Source organism: Trachurus trachurus, assembly GCF_905171665.1.
Source record: "Trachurus trachurus genome assembly, chromosome: 17".
Classification (NCBI taxonomy): Eukaryota; Metazoa; Chordata; class Actinopteri; order Carangiformes; family Carangidae; genus Trachurus; species Trachurus trachurus.
The window spans coordinates 33736696-33754168 of record NC_139900.1 but is presented as its reverse complement, the minus strand read 5'-3'; positions in this window follow the sequence as shown (position 1 = coordinate 33754168).

The following is a 17473-nucleotide window of genomic DNA, read 5'->3' as shown; positions in this document are numbered from 1 at the left end:
CTCTCTCTCTCTCTCTCTCTCTCTCTCTCTCTCAATAATCAATAATCTACAAGCAAGTCATTGACACATCTAATCTACGCATTGTATGAAATGAAAAGTAGATTTGCATATGTCTGAGACATGGTCAGTTAATGTGGTCAAGGTTAAACTGTTTATTACTGTAGGCTAACCTGAGTTTAAGGTCGATTCTTTGAAGCATTTTTTTCCGCCCAATGCTGATTTTTTTGTTTCAAAAGACAAAAACGGAACAGACCAAAAAGCGTCTGTTTTTGATTTTCATGGGCTCCATCAATTGATTGAAGAAGATTGAAGAATGTAGTATCATATCCAAACAAAATGACTAACCTTTGAACTGTAGCCTACTTGAGATTAAAAGCTGAAACTCTGTAATAGAAAGGAGAAAGTAAAGTGGACTAGGTATTAACAGAAGAATACACTGTCACACTGCAGGCCTATGACAGTGGCAGACTTTCCTCCTTTTATAGCAGCTTGGTTACTGCAGGTTTTTGCTAACTCACTCACAATAGGGAACCATATGGATTGCTATGGGGAATATGACAGATGACTCCTTGTCTCATCATGTTTTTGCAATGGAAAAGTGTGTGCTACCTTGGAGACACAGGACAGCAACAGAGAGCAGGTGCATGCAATCATATTTAGGGAGAGGCTAATGATGCACACGGACCTACCTGCTCTGTATGTTTGATAAGATCATTCTAAATGTTTACATTGACTATGGTCACACACCAGCTAAAAGTGTGTGACATGTGAAAGAACCAAATTTAGGTAACTTTTGCCTGGCCCTTAAAAAATGGAAAAGGAAGTTTTTGTTTTATTTATTTATTTTAAATACCAAAATACAGAAGTTGAGAAATATGATTCTTGTTATTTTTTATAGGGACAAACTCAAACTATAAGTGGCCAGTTTATATCAACTGGAACGACTGGAACTCAAAGCTGTAGTGTCAATGTTTTTCCAACAGAGGCTGCTATCTCACTGTAGGAAAGTTCCCTCTGTTGTGTTATACCTTCATGATTTTGGATGAAAGAATTTAGATTAAGATCAAGACTGAAGGTAGTTTTACCGATACCATTCAGTTAACTGCAATTATTGTTTAGACTGTAAAATATTGCTTAAGAAATGATAACAAGGATTAGTTCACCCCTACATCTTATATGGCCCATACAAGTTCAGTGTTTTGTTTGAGTTATTATAAGAAGCTTATTATTTAAAAGAGATGATGCTAAACTCTTCAGCACAAGATCATTCAAAACTATAGTAGCCTATCTCTCTCTTTTTTTTTTTACTGCATTCAAATTAGGCCAAGGACTTTCTCCATTTCACATCTCGTTCTGGGACATTGCTTTGAAATAGACTCCAGTGGTCTGACATCAGACTGGTGCCACAATTAATGTCCCCATGAAACAGCATTTTGCTTCTTTAATTGGATGAATTCCCTATTGAAGCTGGATATTGGAATGGGACATAACACACAAAGGAATCACTCAGTCATGTAAATCAATAGGTCACTAGTCACAGAAAAAAGTTGATGTTCTTTTATTGGTTCAATTTTTTTTCTTTGCCTTATTACTACATTCTTTGTTGAGGTAACGTCTGATATCCAAAGAATGTCATGTTTCATTTAATCAGTCATAAATTCACCATTGAGTATTCATTGAACTGTTTTAAAGCATGACATGACATTTCAGTCTGACACGTCATCTTTCTCCACCACACTTTCACACACGAGTGAAAAGGTCCACCGACATTTCTAATTAAATACCATGTAGACTGATCAACAGTGATGTATATTTTGTTTGTTTAAAGTGATGCCAGACTTGTGTCAAATGGTCTGAATCTGAAATGTCATTAGACCACCATCACTCAGTTCAGAGAAGTGTATTGACTGCATGTGCTGCGCGCACGGCACTGAACTGTCATGAGGGAAAAAAAGCTGCCAGAAATAATTGAAGGGATGCTTCACGATGGCTCGCAGTTAGTGTTGACAGTGGGTTGTCTGTTCTCTGACACACACATGCATATGGACATGCACAGTAAGAGTGTTCGGGTTGCGCGGAGGTCACGTCTTTGGCGGATAAGGCTTTTAATTAGGGTATGACAAAACACAGGATCCACCACAGGTTTCCACCTGAAACATCCAGTTCAAAGCTGCTAATTAAACACCTCACAGATAGACCAATTAAAACGCAGATCAAAGAGGTTCTACTGTAAAAGACATCAGTACAATCAGTGCAGTGTGTGTATGTGAAAGAGTGGGGGGTTGATGCGCCAATTAGTTGCTGCACTGCCTGTACTGTCAAAGTCTACGCTTTTGAAATAATACAGTAGCTTAACTGCACTTGGGTTTTTCTTGTCTGTATAATTTTTTGTTAAATAAATAAATAAATTATCCTGCAATAACCTCACATGAAACCTATTAATCACCAAGAACATTCATGTAAAATGCATCATGTACGGCAGAACAAAAGCAGAAATATCTCTGCACCTGCGGCGCACTCACTCAAATATCTACATGCACAGACTCACAAATACAGCTTTAATTAAAAATGATGAGGATAATAAGGTCACAAGTTGACATTTCAACTGCTGCATGACACACACACATCATCCCAACAACTGTACAACTGGCTTGTTATTACTTGAAAACTTGATAAAAAAAAAAGAAGGTTTATTTATTGGACTGTTTACCGCAGCTCACAGGCTGTAAAACTGCTCCCAACTGAGGCAGAAGTGGGCAGCACGCCAACAGCTGTCGTAGGTCAAATATTCAAACTTCACTTGATACAAGATGCAGGCATGTGTATGGTAATGCTGGATGTGAGTGAACAAAACCAGGACATGTTGAAATAATTATTGCACACTTTCAGCATAAGCTTATGACAAAACATGAGAAGAGAGAGCACAAGACATCACAATTTTCCCTTTGTTGACGAAGGGAGCAGAGAATGTGCATATTGGGCTGAGAGTATGCATATTTTTACTTTATCTAAGTCTACAGGGGAAATTATTACCTTTGATCTATATTTCTGAAAATATCAGCACATATATCATTCTGTAATGAATGTTTGGGATCTTTTCCCAAACAGCACAAAGCAGCTTTATTGCTGTCATTTGTTTTCATCATAGATTATGCTGGGTCATACACCAGAGAGCCAGTTAACCCTCCCTAAGTGATGAGATACCGTATTTGTGAAAAAGCGTGGCATAATGAATTGGGGGAGACAGAAAATGCAGAAAAACAAACAAGTTTCATATAAAAAGAAAAAAAAACAGTTGCCTAGAAACAACCTCTGCTAAACCTGACTCCCCTAATCACCACCCCCACTCCCCGTGACACACACACACACACACACACACACAGAGCAATGCGCACCATGGGAGATAAGATCAGATGCTTCAAGAAAAGTTAGGGTTATTTCTCACTGTTCCTAAGCAACAAGTTTGCTGTTTTCTTGCCTTTGCCATATCTCTGTTGGCTTCACTGGAGATTAATAGTCAGAGACAGAAATTAAGTTGACCGCAGTTTTTTTCAGAAGTTTACATTTTAAAGCAAAGTTAAAACTGGCATCAAGTAAGCAGAACTATGGGAAATGAAAAAATACTTAGATGATTTTGTGTGGTTTCATTTCAAGATAAGTGCTTTTTGATATATTCTGTGTTTGTTGGATTATGTTAGAATAGCACACAATTTAATTATCTGATTACTCATATATATATATATATTTATATTATATTAGATGTTCAAAAGTGTAGCTACTGTATAGTGTGCAACAATGAGTGCTAGATAATGTTCTATAAATTCAACATATTCGATTAACTGTCACACAGCACAACTCACATTTTAAATGTTATTCTGTGCCTGCAGTAATCCTATAAGACGTGCTATATGAGGAGTCAACATATGCTTTCTACCAAATCCCTGCGCCTTGAGAGGCATGTGGATGCTCTTGTAATTGCCATCCAGTTATGTACGTATATTGCGCTCACATCAAAAATCTAATTAGGATAATGCTTGAAAGGGCCACTGATCTGAACACCTACACCTACACAACACCACTTTCTTGCGTATTTCAAAAATATGTAACAAAAGGAGAGTAATGAAAACAGATGGCAACCTATATTTGCATTGGCAGAGAATCTTTTACATTTAACCCTAACACTCCAAGGGGGCTTGGTTGGCAAGGCAACAGATTCTGCAGTCTGTTTCCCATGACTGCATCTCAATAGTCCAGATCAGCCTGCTTATCCCTCCATCTTCCTTGGACGCAAGTAAGACCAGGCAGGCGTGTTACACGCCGAAAGCTTCAGTGTGATGTTGACAGGCAATTGGCAGCCTGCCTCCTATATCCAGTAACCATACCTCTCAAATCCATCTGCAGGATCAATTTAATACTGACGGTTTTAGCCCCTACTGCTGTATCTGCTTGTAACCAATGAGCCTTAAATAAATCAAATATTTTCTTTTGAGATTAGTTACACATCTCAGTTGACCTTCTAAGTGTTATGTTACTGCTCTATTACATTTCAAAATTTCTTGTTTTATAAAGCCTTACTTGAAATAATGTGGGATGTTGGAAACTAAAAAGTAGTCTTTTTTTATAGGCTCGAAAAAATCCTCTACTTTTTTTGCTAAATAACAATTCAAAGACCAATTGGATTGTTTGAAAAATGCATTGCTTCAAATCTGATGCTCATAAAAATTGATTGATTCAGTCTTGTTGTGATACCATGCATTTATATTAGGGGGAAAAATACAAAGTACCATATAAACCATATAGGCAGAATAAACAGTGCATGTTATGTAATGTCTCCTCATTATCTTCGAGATATTTCAGCACCTTGGCTGTCTCAAAAATCCCTCACTGCTCCCATATGTATTCCATTACAGAGTCCACTTGAATGTAGATGGATGAAGAAAATAATGAAATGAGCATATGGCTGTAACATGTAAAACACAGTACTCCCTGAGTGCAATGTACAGTATGACTGTTACACACCTGACACCAAGTGCAAGGATGCCATGAAAAAAATAAGTGAGGTCACTAACAGGGTAAAAAGGACTTTCCTTGAAACATGTTGGACCAAACAGGTCAAGAAGCTATGAACCATTCTTCAGATTCACAGCGTTGGGGTGGCAGATCCTTGCTGGAGAACAAAAGTCAGTGCACAACTTTGTAAATCTGTGCTAGATGGCAGAGCGGCACTAACAAAAGACACTCAGCAACAGTATGCCTGAGGTTGGCACAAAGACAGTAAAAAACTCCTAAGTGACAGACAAAAGATTTTGTGGTCTGATGAAAGAGGAACTGAACTCTTGGCTGTAATTGAAAGTGCTAGTATGTCTGGAAGAAAGCAAGCACAGCTCATTAACCATTTTACATTATGCCCGCTGTGAGGCAATGAGGTGGCAACATCATGCTGGGGAAGAGCTGGTGTTGAGCGGCAGGGATTGGGACACTTGAATAAGAGCTACAAAACAAAAGGAATATGAGAAAAACCTTAAGGAGAATCAGAATCCGAGCGCTAAATTCTTGACTGATGCTGTGTTGGGCATCCGACAGGACTTGATCCTGAGAACAGCAAACTTTACAGCTGTGTCCCAAATCAGGATCTGCATCACATTGGCTGAATTAGATGTCCCATTTTTTAAGGCTATTTCAAATGTGACAGAGAAATGTGGCCTTCTTTTTTCCTGGGTAGCAGAAAAATCCAATGGATGGATCTTTCGGGGAGCATACATCAGTCCGACTGCCCAAAAGTCCGACGGCTCATTTCTCCGACTACCCATTCTACAGTGTTAAGGTTAGGTTTAGGGTAAGGTTAAGGGTTAGGGCTACTTAAGTCAGAGAAATGGGAGGCCAGGGCGTGAATAGCTTAGCTTAGTATAAAAAGTGTTTGCTTAGCATCCTCACAAGTACAACAAGGCATGAGGAATCCAAAAAGAATAGTTCCAGTAAAGTTTTAGAGATGTGGGTAGACATTTGGTGAATCTTTGAGAATGTACTCCTGAGTTAGGTTGATGGCCTCAGCACACATAATAATGGAGGAGTATTGGTCATCTTGTACAACTCCAGCAAGACAATGAGTACTTTTTCACAATGAGCATCTATTTATTTGGATCTTTACATGGAGTACGGCCATGTGGGTGCAGTTACCCTGAGAAACAAGTTCCTATTAATTCAGCTCCCAGCTCTTTGCAGCATGTCATTCCCCCACTCTCTAGCCGTGCACTTCCCATCGATCTCTACTGTACTGTCAAATGAAGGCAGTAAAATGTCCAAACAAATAACTTGAGTGAAATTCAAACTCAGTTATGGGGAGATGTAGATTTTGGTGTGGGTGCTAAAGTGTCCAAAGTGTAAAAACTCAAACCAATAATGACTGTCACTCACACTTTCATCTTTAAACATCCGCACAGATATTTTGTAATACATGTTGCTTTATCATGCTGTATATTGTATTTGGTGTTGACAGCAATCCCGACCTGTTTAATTTTCAGGAAATATCCATGATAAAAGTCAAGTGGTATGAGGACTTAGGACTCTGGAGTCACTCTACTTGTACCTGAGTGACAGGTATGGCATTCCTACAGTATAAGGCCATGATGAAACAGATAAGATTTCTCCATGCCCATAGTCACTTTTTTTTTTTTAAGCTGTTATGTAATCACACAGAACCATGCAACAGGACTGTAAAGTCAAATGAACACCTCTTTGATATTTTAGCAAAGTGTTTTCTGTTTCTTTACCAACCTTGAAATGTCCTTTTTGTGATAACTGACACATGTGAAGCACAGACCAACTGTACTGTTTTGGAAAAACCTATGAGCAACGGTCTGATTACTATGGAGAAAAAAACTTCTCATTAACATTTGAAGGCAGACTTGACACTAATTTTGAATCTCATCTGTTTGGCAGTCTGGCACATCAGTCTACAGGCTCCACTCCTTTCTCAATGTGACACCCATACAGCTGGAACAAGCTTCGGCAGAATAGCAGCTCTGTTTGTTATGGGAAAATTGACGTCAAGAAGCAGAGTCTCCATCCATTTCCTAAAAGTAAGTGAACAGATAAATATAGCTAGGTTTTGAAGAGAAACAGTATTATTGAGAAAGAGGACATGAGTCACATCAGATAAAGAGAGTGCATCTGTTGGAAATGTACTTGTTAGGATTCATTTCAGTCATTTTAGACTATTAAGACATGTGATGTGCTGCTGGCAATCGCAGCACCACACCTCTGGTCTAGATGTGCTTCCAAATGGGGGATAAGTGCTTCGGCAATATCACAAAAGGGACAGTAATAGACTTGTGTTCACCAGCTGCCTCACAGCAAGACTGACCTCTGCAACAGCTTTTAAAAAACTGTCTTTCTCTTTCCTGTGCATTTATTTTACACGTGCTTGCTTTATTATTACCCCCGTGCCTTTTTCAAAAATCTCCTCTTCTGCATCAGTCTTTTCTTTCCCCTGCTGCTTCCTACTTTCTCTCTGAGCCGTCCACACCCTGCAGTGCTTCCCGTCTTCTCCTCAACCCCTCGCACAAGTGCAAAAACACATGAACAGAGAAAAGCTTAATTAGCCTTTGTGCAAGGTACAGTAGTGCTGCCACCACAACCCTGATGTGTGTGTATGTGTGTGTCTCTGTGTTTATCTCACCCTGTAAGGCCGTGATATAACACTGTGGTATGATCTTAAGATTTCATCTCTTTAATGTATTAAAAAAAAACTTGGCTATATGGTTTGGATATTTATAAGTAGCACATAAATCATTTGTGCCTCTTTTTTGTTTGTTTTGTTTTGTTGCTGGCTTCCACTGAAGCGACACATATAACAGAGCATGAATATGGACTTCAGACAATATAGTGGATAAATATTAGAACAAAAGATTCCTGTAGTCAATCTCAGTAAGTTAGGTACAGACACACTGTAATTACTGTTTCTACTCATCTACTCTGCCAACATCTCTGACCTTTCTAGATATTTCTACAAGAAATAATTAAGAAAGTATAAAAAATGACACTGAGACCCTTTCACTCTTTTTTAATCATTTTGTGGCTTGAAGGTCCTCAAGCTTCTTTATGCAGAAAATACAACAAGATAGAAACTTGACAGCAACACATGTCACCACTTACTGAAATGCAGTGGTTGATTGTATAAGAAGGTATTTACAAAATCAGTTTACAGAATTGTAAACTGGTTTTGTGCTTGAAATTTTAAAACATGCTGGTAAACTATTGGAGATTAGTCAAGGTCTCACTTTGTACATCAAATGTGAACTGAATGAAAAAGTATTTTATTACAATACATACTAATAGGCTTACTGTTTACTGTGTTACACCTTTACTCTGACAGTCTATGTTCCTAAGTTTTGTCAGCAGCTCAGGTCAGATGTAACTGCCGACTCTGTGGTAGCTGTCAGGCTCATACACAGTGAGACATGAGTGATTACACACCCCTGTGGGTATGAAGCATAATGAAGAGAGAAGGCATTTATTTGCCACGCTAAAAATAAAAATTTGATCAAAGGGATAATTATCTGGCCGGGGTAGGAGTGAACAAACAGAAAAACAAGTAAGGTGCATTAAAACCTGCTTGCTGCTCTATTTTCAACTTTGAAACAATGGGAGAGGAGTGGTGCTTTAATTAAATCAATTTTGATTTACTTACATTCCCTTTCCCTCTCCGTAACTGTCCACTGCTGTCATCATATTAAAGATTTGCATGTACAGACGGAGCTCTATGACAGGTGGAGACGTCTGGTTTGAACAGACAGTAGGTGCAGTTGAAGGAAATGTGATCCTCCTCTTTCCCTTGGTTTCAGTTCACTAGGCTGCATATGGGCATGACATTTCCTTGTTACTTTAGCAACAGAGAACAGCATCTCTAGGTTAAATATCACTAGATTTCCCTTATTGTTTAATGATCTGTGTGTACAAAAAAATCGTCAAAAATAATATACACTAAATGTAACAAGTGCCTTTTTGTGGTTAGTACCGAGGAAGCTATGTGGGTGGTTAAGTCCATTCTTTATTGGCTGATAACACTGATTTGCATAACAACAAGAATGACACAATAACAGCTCCTTTTAGGCAAGACATCTTTATTTATATAGCACATTTCATACCAAGGGGCTTTATATAAAGACAAAACATTTAACAGTAAGAACTAGAAACGGAAAAAGAACAGCATAAAAACATACAATTTTTAAAAAATTAAAATAACCCAGAATAGTAAAAATTGTAAACATTACAATTTACAACAAAGAAAGTATAAGAAAAAAAGAATATATACTTTATATGTATGTATGTGTATGTAGCGGGTCCCAGCTAGGCCGCCGCTGACAGATATATAGATAATCGTGACTGGAGTGCTGGAAACTGGAAACACAGGACAGCAATAGGAGAAACAGGACAGCTACTGCTCATTCTCCAAGTCCATCGGATTATGAGCTTCACTTCCGCGATGCACTGCAAACAGTCCCAGTGACGCCGCCCTGTGTCCATTTCCCGCAACCTCAAGTATTGTGTGTTTCTCTTTCTTATTCTTACTTAGCAGGATAAAATAGTAAAATAAAATGGTAACAGTGGCAATAAACCAAGAAGTGACTTCAGATTAAATGAAACAATAATAATATTTCAACAAAACACTTTTGTGAGTATCACATGTAGTTTCCAGTTGTGTGCAGCAAATGCTGCTTCACCATGTCTGGTTTGAACTCTGAGCTCCACTATCTGACCTGAGTCAGTAGATCTCAGAGCTCTACTGGGTTTTTACTCTACTAACATGTCATTCATGTATTCTGGACCTAAACCATTCAGTGATTTCCAGTAGCAGAACTTTAAAATCTATTCTGTAGCTGGGAGCCAATGTGGACTTGAGAACTGGGGTGATCTGATCTCTTTGTTCTGGTTAAAACTTGAGCTGCAGCTGTTTGATACGAGTCCAGTCAAAAGACTGTCGAGCCTATTGGAGATGAAAGCATGAGTCAGCTTCTCCTGATCTGTTTGGGACATGAAGCCCTTAATTCTGGATATGTTTTTAAGTTGATAAGAGGCTGTTTTGGTGACTGATTTGATATGATTGTGGAAAGGTCAGATCTGAGTCTATCAGCACACCAAGGTTTCAGACTTTTAATCACATTTGAATGTCTCAGCTTTCTTTCTTAATTTCAATCTGTAACAAGGAGTTATAGTATGTTCATTCATATGGAAGATCATATAGAGGGGTAGCCTTTTTACAGTCTATGATCTATACCCATGCTGCCTTGTGCGCAATTTTATTCGCTTTGCCAGTCAATGTACATTGAGATGAGGTCTGGTGTTAGCCAGGCTAAGAGGGGCAGCACAAGCTGCGTTTTTTTATTCTGGTTCAATACTTCAAATATATTCCGCTGAAATCATAACAATGGCTTCCTAATGACATCCAAGTGGGCTGGAACCTGTATCCAGCTAACTGGAGGCTGATAAGTCTCCAACTGTAGTTTGTGGGAGTGTTAAAAGTATAAATAAATGTAAGCTCTGGGGTGTTAAGTGTGGCCTGTTATTGTCACACCACCTTAGGTCCTCCTCCATTTCCAACACTCTCACCACTAGGTTGCCATTGTGAGCAACTGGGATGGGCGAAGGAATATAACTGGCAAAGACAGCATGCTGAACTTTTATATGAAAGACTATTAACGGTATAGCAGGGGCTATGCTGGTCACATTTAGGTGTGTGGGCGTTAAATCACAAATAATGGTTTTCTGATTGTGAGTCATATACAACCAAGAAAACGAACTCATTTAATGTGAATGAGTCAGTGCATGGAACAAGCCAGAGAGCCACAAATACATTCCAACAATCAAAGCTCAGACCTTTGGATAAGATTTGTGTGTACGTTTTTCCTTTGTTCTCCAAAGCTTTTCACCTTAGTGGTTCTCATAAGACAGATGTCACATTTCTCACTGTTACATCATACACCGACGAGACCTGTCAACTGAAATGGTTCAGAGGTTCGGACTTTTGCACATCAAACAAAATGTTACTTTCTCTGCAATGATTCCCAATGGGAAGATGATATTGATATTCTGATTTCAACACTTGGAAAGTAAATCATGCTATTGAAAAATGATGTGACTGAGCTTTTGTTTAATGCAGAAATGCAGAAGAATTTTAGGTTAGTCCTGGCTAGCCAGTTGTTTTAAAACTTCATTGGCCACCACAACATGTGTGACTTGGCAGGTCCACTGAGCTTGTTCTCTTTTAACTACATAGAGTTGAAGAGATTTATCTTCTCCAGCTGCTCACTATGGATTAGCCTACTGCTGCTAATTAGGCAAATATTAACACCTCAGTGAATTGTATGAAACACTGTCTCTGCGTGACATTTTTATGTTTCAAGCTGTCTTCCTTTAAAATGAGAATCCTGTAAAGCCTCCATTATAATTTACTGGAAAATTACAACATGACAATTTCCATCCAGTTGGTCCTCCATCAGCTGTCACTGAGTCGCAAACTGAAACTCTAAATACATGTCAAACATTATTCAAATGCCTTAAATACACAGCAACACTGTGACTTCATAATACCCACAGCTCTTAACCACTGGGACAAGGTATCATGAATATCTTCTAGTCATCACCTTTGGGATTCATGCAGCTACAACTTCATAAGCTCTCGGCCACTGTCACTGTCACTGATAATGTTAATCTGAAACACGTCTTTAAAAGAACTGTTCTTGTGTTCCAGTAAGTATAATTAAACAATAACTAATAATCAAAAGTAATAATGAAAGATATGAAAATCTAACCTTCATTGGCTGTTTAGTTTTTATTTTATTTATTTCTGCTTAATTATGCATATTTTAAAGCAGTATGTTTCATTCTAATGTTACAAGTGGGAAAAAGAAGCATAGGACTAACCAGTATGTTTGGCAATCTTAACGTTATCTCTGTTAATGATGGCTAAGGGTCGCTGGAGTGTAAACTTTCTCAAGTCTAACAGACAGCAGGGCAGTGCTGCGATCGCTCCCAGGACCAGCTTTACACAGTGAGAGAATATCACACAGCAGAAATGCTAGTTGTGAACAGTTTTTTTTTAAACAGTTTACAGATGGTTAATGATATGCTTCTTGGCCTAGCACACAACATAACACGTTCTCACAACAAGTCATCCAACCTAAACAACCAAAGAGGCCTTTTTTTTCTTTCTTTTTTTCCTTTCTTTTCTTTTCTTTTTTTAACTTACTACAGAACAAAAAATAGTTCATTATGTTTAGACTCAAAAACTACCTGGTGAGGTTTAGGCAGTGAAGGTGCTTGGTTAAAGTCATATAGAACATGATTTCTGATCTCACTATATGGTGATGAGCTTGTTCGCCAGATGGCTAAAGATTGTCACTGACGTTAGATGCAAATCAGTGAGCTCCGCTTGCTTTTTGACTTTCAAAGCTTGCCCAAATGAAAAGCGACAAGTGGTTAACCATGCAAAGTGAAGCTACTTTTACAGCATTCCACCTTGCAGATGTGCTGTACTGTATATAGTAATGATATACTTATATGAACTAGAGTGACAGCAGCTTTGGGTCTAATCAGATGTCAAGTTGAACGTGAAACACAGAGCAGCGAAGTGTGATTCATCTGCTCCTCCTCTTTTCAAACCTTCTCATCAGATGTTGTTGGTCAATGTTGTGTTTCTTTTTGTTGTCAACCCACATTCTGCAGTTTTCCTTTGAATACACTGAATAACAGGTTGGTAATTGCTGTGTGTATATATGAAAAAAATAAATAATATATATATATATAATTAATATAAAACTCAAAATGGAAAATGCCTGATAATACAAAACTCGAAACACAAAATAAGAGCATGCCATTATCATGTCATCTTAACCAAACAGAAGCTATGGTCATGACTCTCTCCAACTGTCATTTATAGATTTGAAGTGTTCTGGAGAGCAGCGCTGTGCATCTGCAGTTCTGCTTTTACCTTTTACCTTTCACTCACATGTGTGTCTTACCATAAATACCAGCAATCACTCAAAATTACATGGTGAAGCAGGGCAGTGAGTCACCCACATGTTGCCCTTATAAAAGGAGACTATATAAAGAAGCCTAAAGGGTCCTCGTTTCATTTAATTTTTCCTGTTAGCTGAGTAGCTACTTCGCTCCCACCATTTCCTCTTTCTCCCCTCAGGCTTTATGCTGCTGACACTGAGATACCAATACAGAGACAGCAGGATGATTTTGTTTTCTGCTGCGGAGAGAAAGTTGAAAATAGGCTATAAACACAGCAAAATACTTTCTAGTGAAAAAACAGCAGGAAAGAAAACTGTACAGAGCCAAAGACAGCCTGCTATTTAAAGGCACTGTGTTACCAGAGGTGTCAAAATGAAGTTATTGTGCTACTGTAGCAATGTTTTTATGTGTCTTTGATGTCCAAACTAAACTCTGTGTTATGACTCACAGGCTTTGATGCGATCTATATGATTGGGAGAGACCAGTCAGACTTTCTTAGTGTTTTTGCTGCTCACAGATGACACGGCCACCAGGAAGAAAGAATAAAGCAGGTTCAACAAGTATTGACATCTGTTGATTGTGGAACCAATCAAGCTTCTCTTATCCCTCAGCCAATCAGTGATGGCCATGATTCATTCATTGATTTATTTGTATTGGTGATAAACCCAGGCCGCTGTGTTTATGTTCTTGTCAAAAAATATACAGTGCACCATTTGGTTGTCCCTTATTCTTTGTCTCTGTCTGTTTGAGAGACACTGTTCACTGCCAGCATATTGTGTAAGGATGCATCATGCTGCCTTTGTTGACAGATTTGACTGTCACACACTTGTCAAAATGCCAAGCAGCCACAAGGGATGGCGAGAACGCAAGCGCACACACCTAAGTATAAATGCAGGGGGAGGAGATCCTAAGTAGCCGTGTAAACTGAAAGATTTCATCTTGCCTGTCAAAATGAAGTTTTTGACAGAAAGCAGCAAACATCAAACAAAAATCATTTTTGACATTTAACAACATGCTGTATGTTACAAAATAACTGCATCACAATGAGGAAAGTCTATATAATTGTAGTAAAAGATGCATCGTTTTCTGAGTAAGAGGTGACTTTGAATGATTGAAGGACCACAGAAATACAGTGTGATAATTTATGGACGGGACTTTTCACATTGTTAGTTATGTTGGTGTTATTGGTTATTTGATTTTGACAAGTTGTTACTTTTATCCTGCATATTTTACTGACCAGAACAGACTGCTTGTATAATACATTACAAAAAACTCATATTTCCCCCACTTTTTAATGAACCTCCAATAGATAATATGATATGTTGAATGCTACATATATGGTGTATTATTCATAGTATATTTTACTTAAACCGAATAATCTGATTTAACGTCCCGACGTACAGTCCTGCTTAAATCATAAGAAATAATTACAATACTATATCACTATCTTACTTACAGAATATTTTCTGAAGTACAAGACACAGTGCATGCATGTAATATATATAGGCCTATCCAACTGATTGACATTAACCCTTTAATTTTATACAATGAAACTCACCCAAATTCAATGCACAGGACAGAAGGGTAAAAAAAAAAAAAAAACTAAATATGACCCATTAGAAACTAAAGACGTTTTTCCATTCAGTTCCAATTTTAATGATTAAGATATTTAATAATGATGTTGTAAACCTGTCGGCCTTATCTGAAAGCTAATGGAAATCATTAACCTCTTTACTGTTGCTCTCTGTATGTATAACCTAGTTTTCAATATCGGTTTGCTATTTCACCTTAATTTCCTCACAAAATGCATCTGTGTTTCTTGTTCATACAAGTGAGGTTTCAACAGTGTTGTGTATGTTGTCTTTTTCTTGTAGCCTTACACACACAGACACAGACACGCACCTCAGAGAATTTGCACTTGTTGCAGCGTTTTCTATATTTTATGAGCAATTTCCAGTTGGAATCAAAGTAATAACCTGCTGCTGGAAGCTGTGCCTTCAGGGGATGTTAATGATTTTAAACAAAGATACTTCATTGCTCCGTAGAAAATGGAGAACATCTGTTTTATCTGTTCACCATGTTAAATAACTCATAAAATGAAAAGACGTCTTCCTTTTTTTGTAGCTCTTGTTGCTCCCTCTCTCTCTCTCTCTCTCTCCTGCAGGCTATTGCTCCCAACTGTTTTACAGATGGTACAGGTCCACTTTTCACTTCGTACATACTTCATCTTGGACTGTCTTCACCCCCTCTCCATCTGTCTGTGTTGTGTGTTTGTGCGTGTGTGTGTGTGTGTGTGTGTTTTGCTGGTCATGTTTACTTCTATGTACAGTCATGCTCCTGGTCCATTGGTCCTGTATATGTGACAGTCCTCAAACAAATTTCTCATAATAATTCAAAAGATCAACGTTGAGCGACGCAGAATACCAGGAACCTCTCTTTAGCTGTGCATGCTTGGTGCTTGTTTGTTTACCTTAGTGCCCAGCGGCCTTGAACCAGATGGGTCAGTTGTATCAGAGCCATAAAGAAGAGATGAGTACAGCAGCAGCAACAGACTGAGCCCATCCACAATTAGCTGACCGAGTGTATTTTCTGTTCACTGAGACTTACAAATAGGTCTACAACTACAAGCAAGATATTCTGCAGTGTATCAAAGTAATAGCACAGATGAGATAGAGACATTAATATTTAGAAAAACCTAACACATTAACTTTTGGTTCACGCACACAGTAAACAAAATGGCATATGTATCCGTGTCTGTAAAGCTATGTTGTTTACTGTGTGCTAAATATTGTTCTGCTGCAAAGGGAAGTACTTGGATTCTTTTCAGACTCAATCTGAGCCCCCTACCATGACTCAACTCACTACCATCCTCCTCTCATTGCAGCCGTGGGCCATGACTGACACTAAAAGCTTTGGACTTTATTATGGGTTATTATCTTATCTGCGCTTATTATATATATTACATTCTATAGTGTTGACTATGATTACTGTAGTCTAGCCATTTAACATTTCAAGTTGCTGCCTGGTTGAGAAGGAAAATGTTGGAGTAGCAACTTTAATAATTACACACTTATTGTAATACATGATAATTGCTTAATATGATTAAAAAACTAATACAAACCTGTCAGCTGTATACAGCATTACAACATTTTCAATGAAAAAAACAACAACAACTTAAATTATCACAGATTTGTGTGCGTTGTGGTGTATAATGAGCATTTAGTCCAAATTGTCCATTGTGTTTGTGAACATCTGAAAATATTGGTGTAATCTTTTTTTTTTTTTTTTGCATTTACAAAATGAAAGAAACATACTTGCTCTTCTCCTGGCGTGCTTAGTGTAGCAACTGTGCACTTTGTACAGTGGCGCCACTGTTGTTTCTTCGCTTCTGCTGTGATCTTAGAAAAACAAAATCTGAACCTCTTCCTAGGATCATTTGGAGAGGCAGGAATTCCTCCCTCTTTAGTAAACCTATGGCAAAATGCTGCTTTCAGTTAAATCACTTGATAAATATGAAAACTGTCTTTAATTGGCTCATAGAAATCTGAAATGTTCCAAAATATCTGACAGGAGAATAGCAATGCTGTGGCAAAAATCCCTGTGACATTTCATTTGACATTTACTTTATGTTTTCAGTTCTGTTTTTCAAATATATCAACTACCAACACTGGCTGTAATGAGTGCAGAAATCAATTCTTTTGCTCAAACCATGTGAGATCAATTTTTGTGTATAAGGCTCATAATAACGACAGCCAGAATATCCAGTGGTGAATAGATCCTAATGAAGGCAACTCTGCTGAAATGTGTGGGAGGATTTTTACTATTCTGGAGCTATATTGTGTCCTGTGTCCTGTGTCCTGTCTTCAGGCTCCTTTCAATTCTACTAAAAAAGAAAACCACTTCGACTTTTTAGGTCACACAGTCAATTGCTAGATTTTTCTCTCTTGGTTTTTTATATTTCTGTCCATCACTATCACTTTATATACTTTTTTGGACCTTTATTGCCATTCACAAACATTAACAGGCAATTTTAATTACATAGACCATAGTAAAATCACCTTCAGATTGAGCTTCATTCCACACGTTTAAACTGAAAAATCCCAATAATAACAGAAAAAAAAAATATATATATATATATTTTTTTAAATTTCAGCATAGGGTCAAAGGTGCTGTTTATTGAGGCCAAGGGTATTTTCACTGTAGGATGGATCAGAGATAACACTGCTCAGTCATGTCTGTAAGTTATGTGTATAATTAAATAAAGAAAACATGGAGACAGATTTTTTTTATCAGTTTCCCTGGTGGAGGAAATTTTATATGACATGACAAGAAAAACAACGTTAAATTGAGCTTTCTGACAACTCTGGCTCCTAGCAGGGATATTGAAAATATCATTATTAAATACTAGCGAAAGAACAGCCTTTGCCTTGAAAGCAACTTTAATTCCTCTCAGATT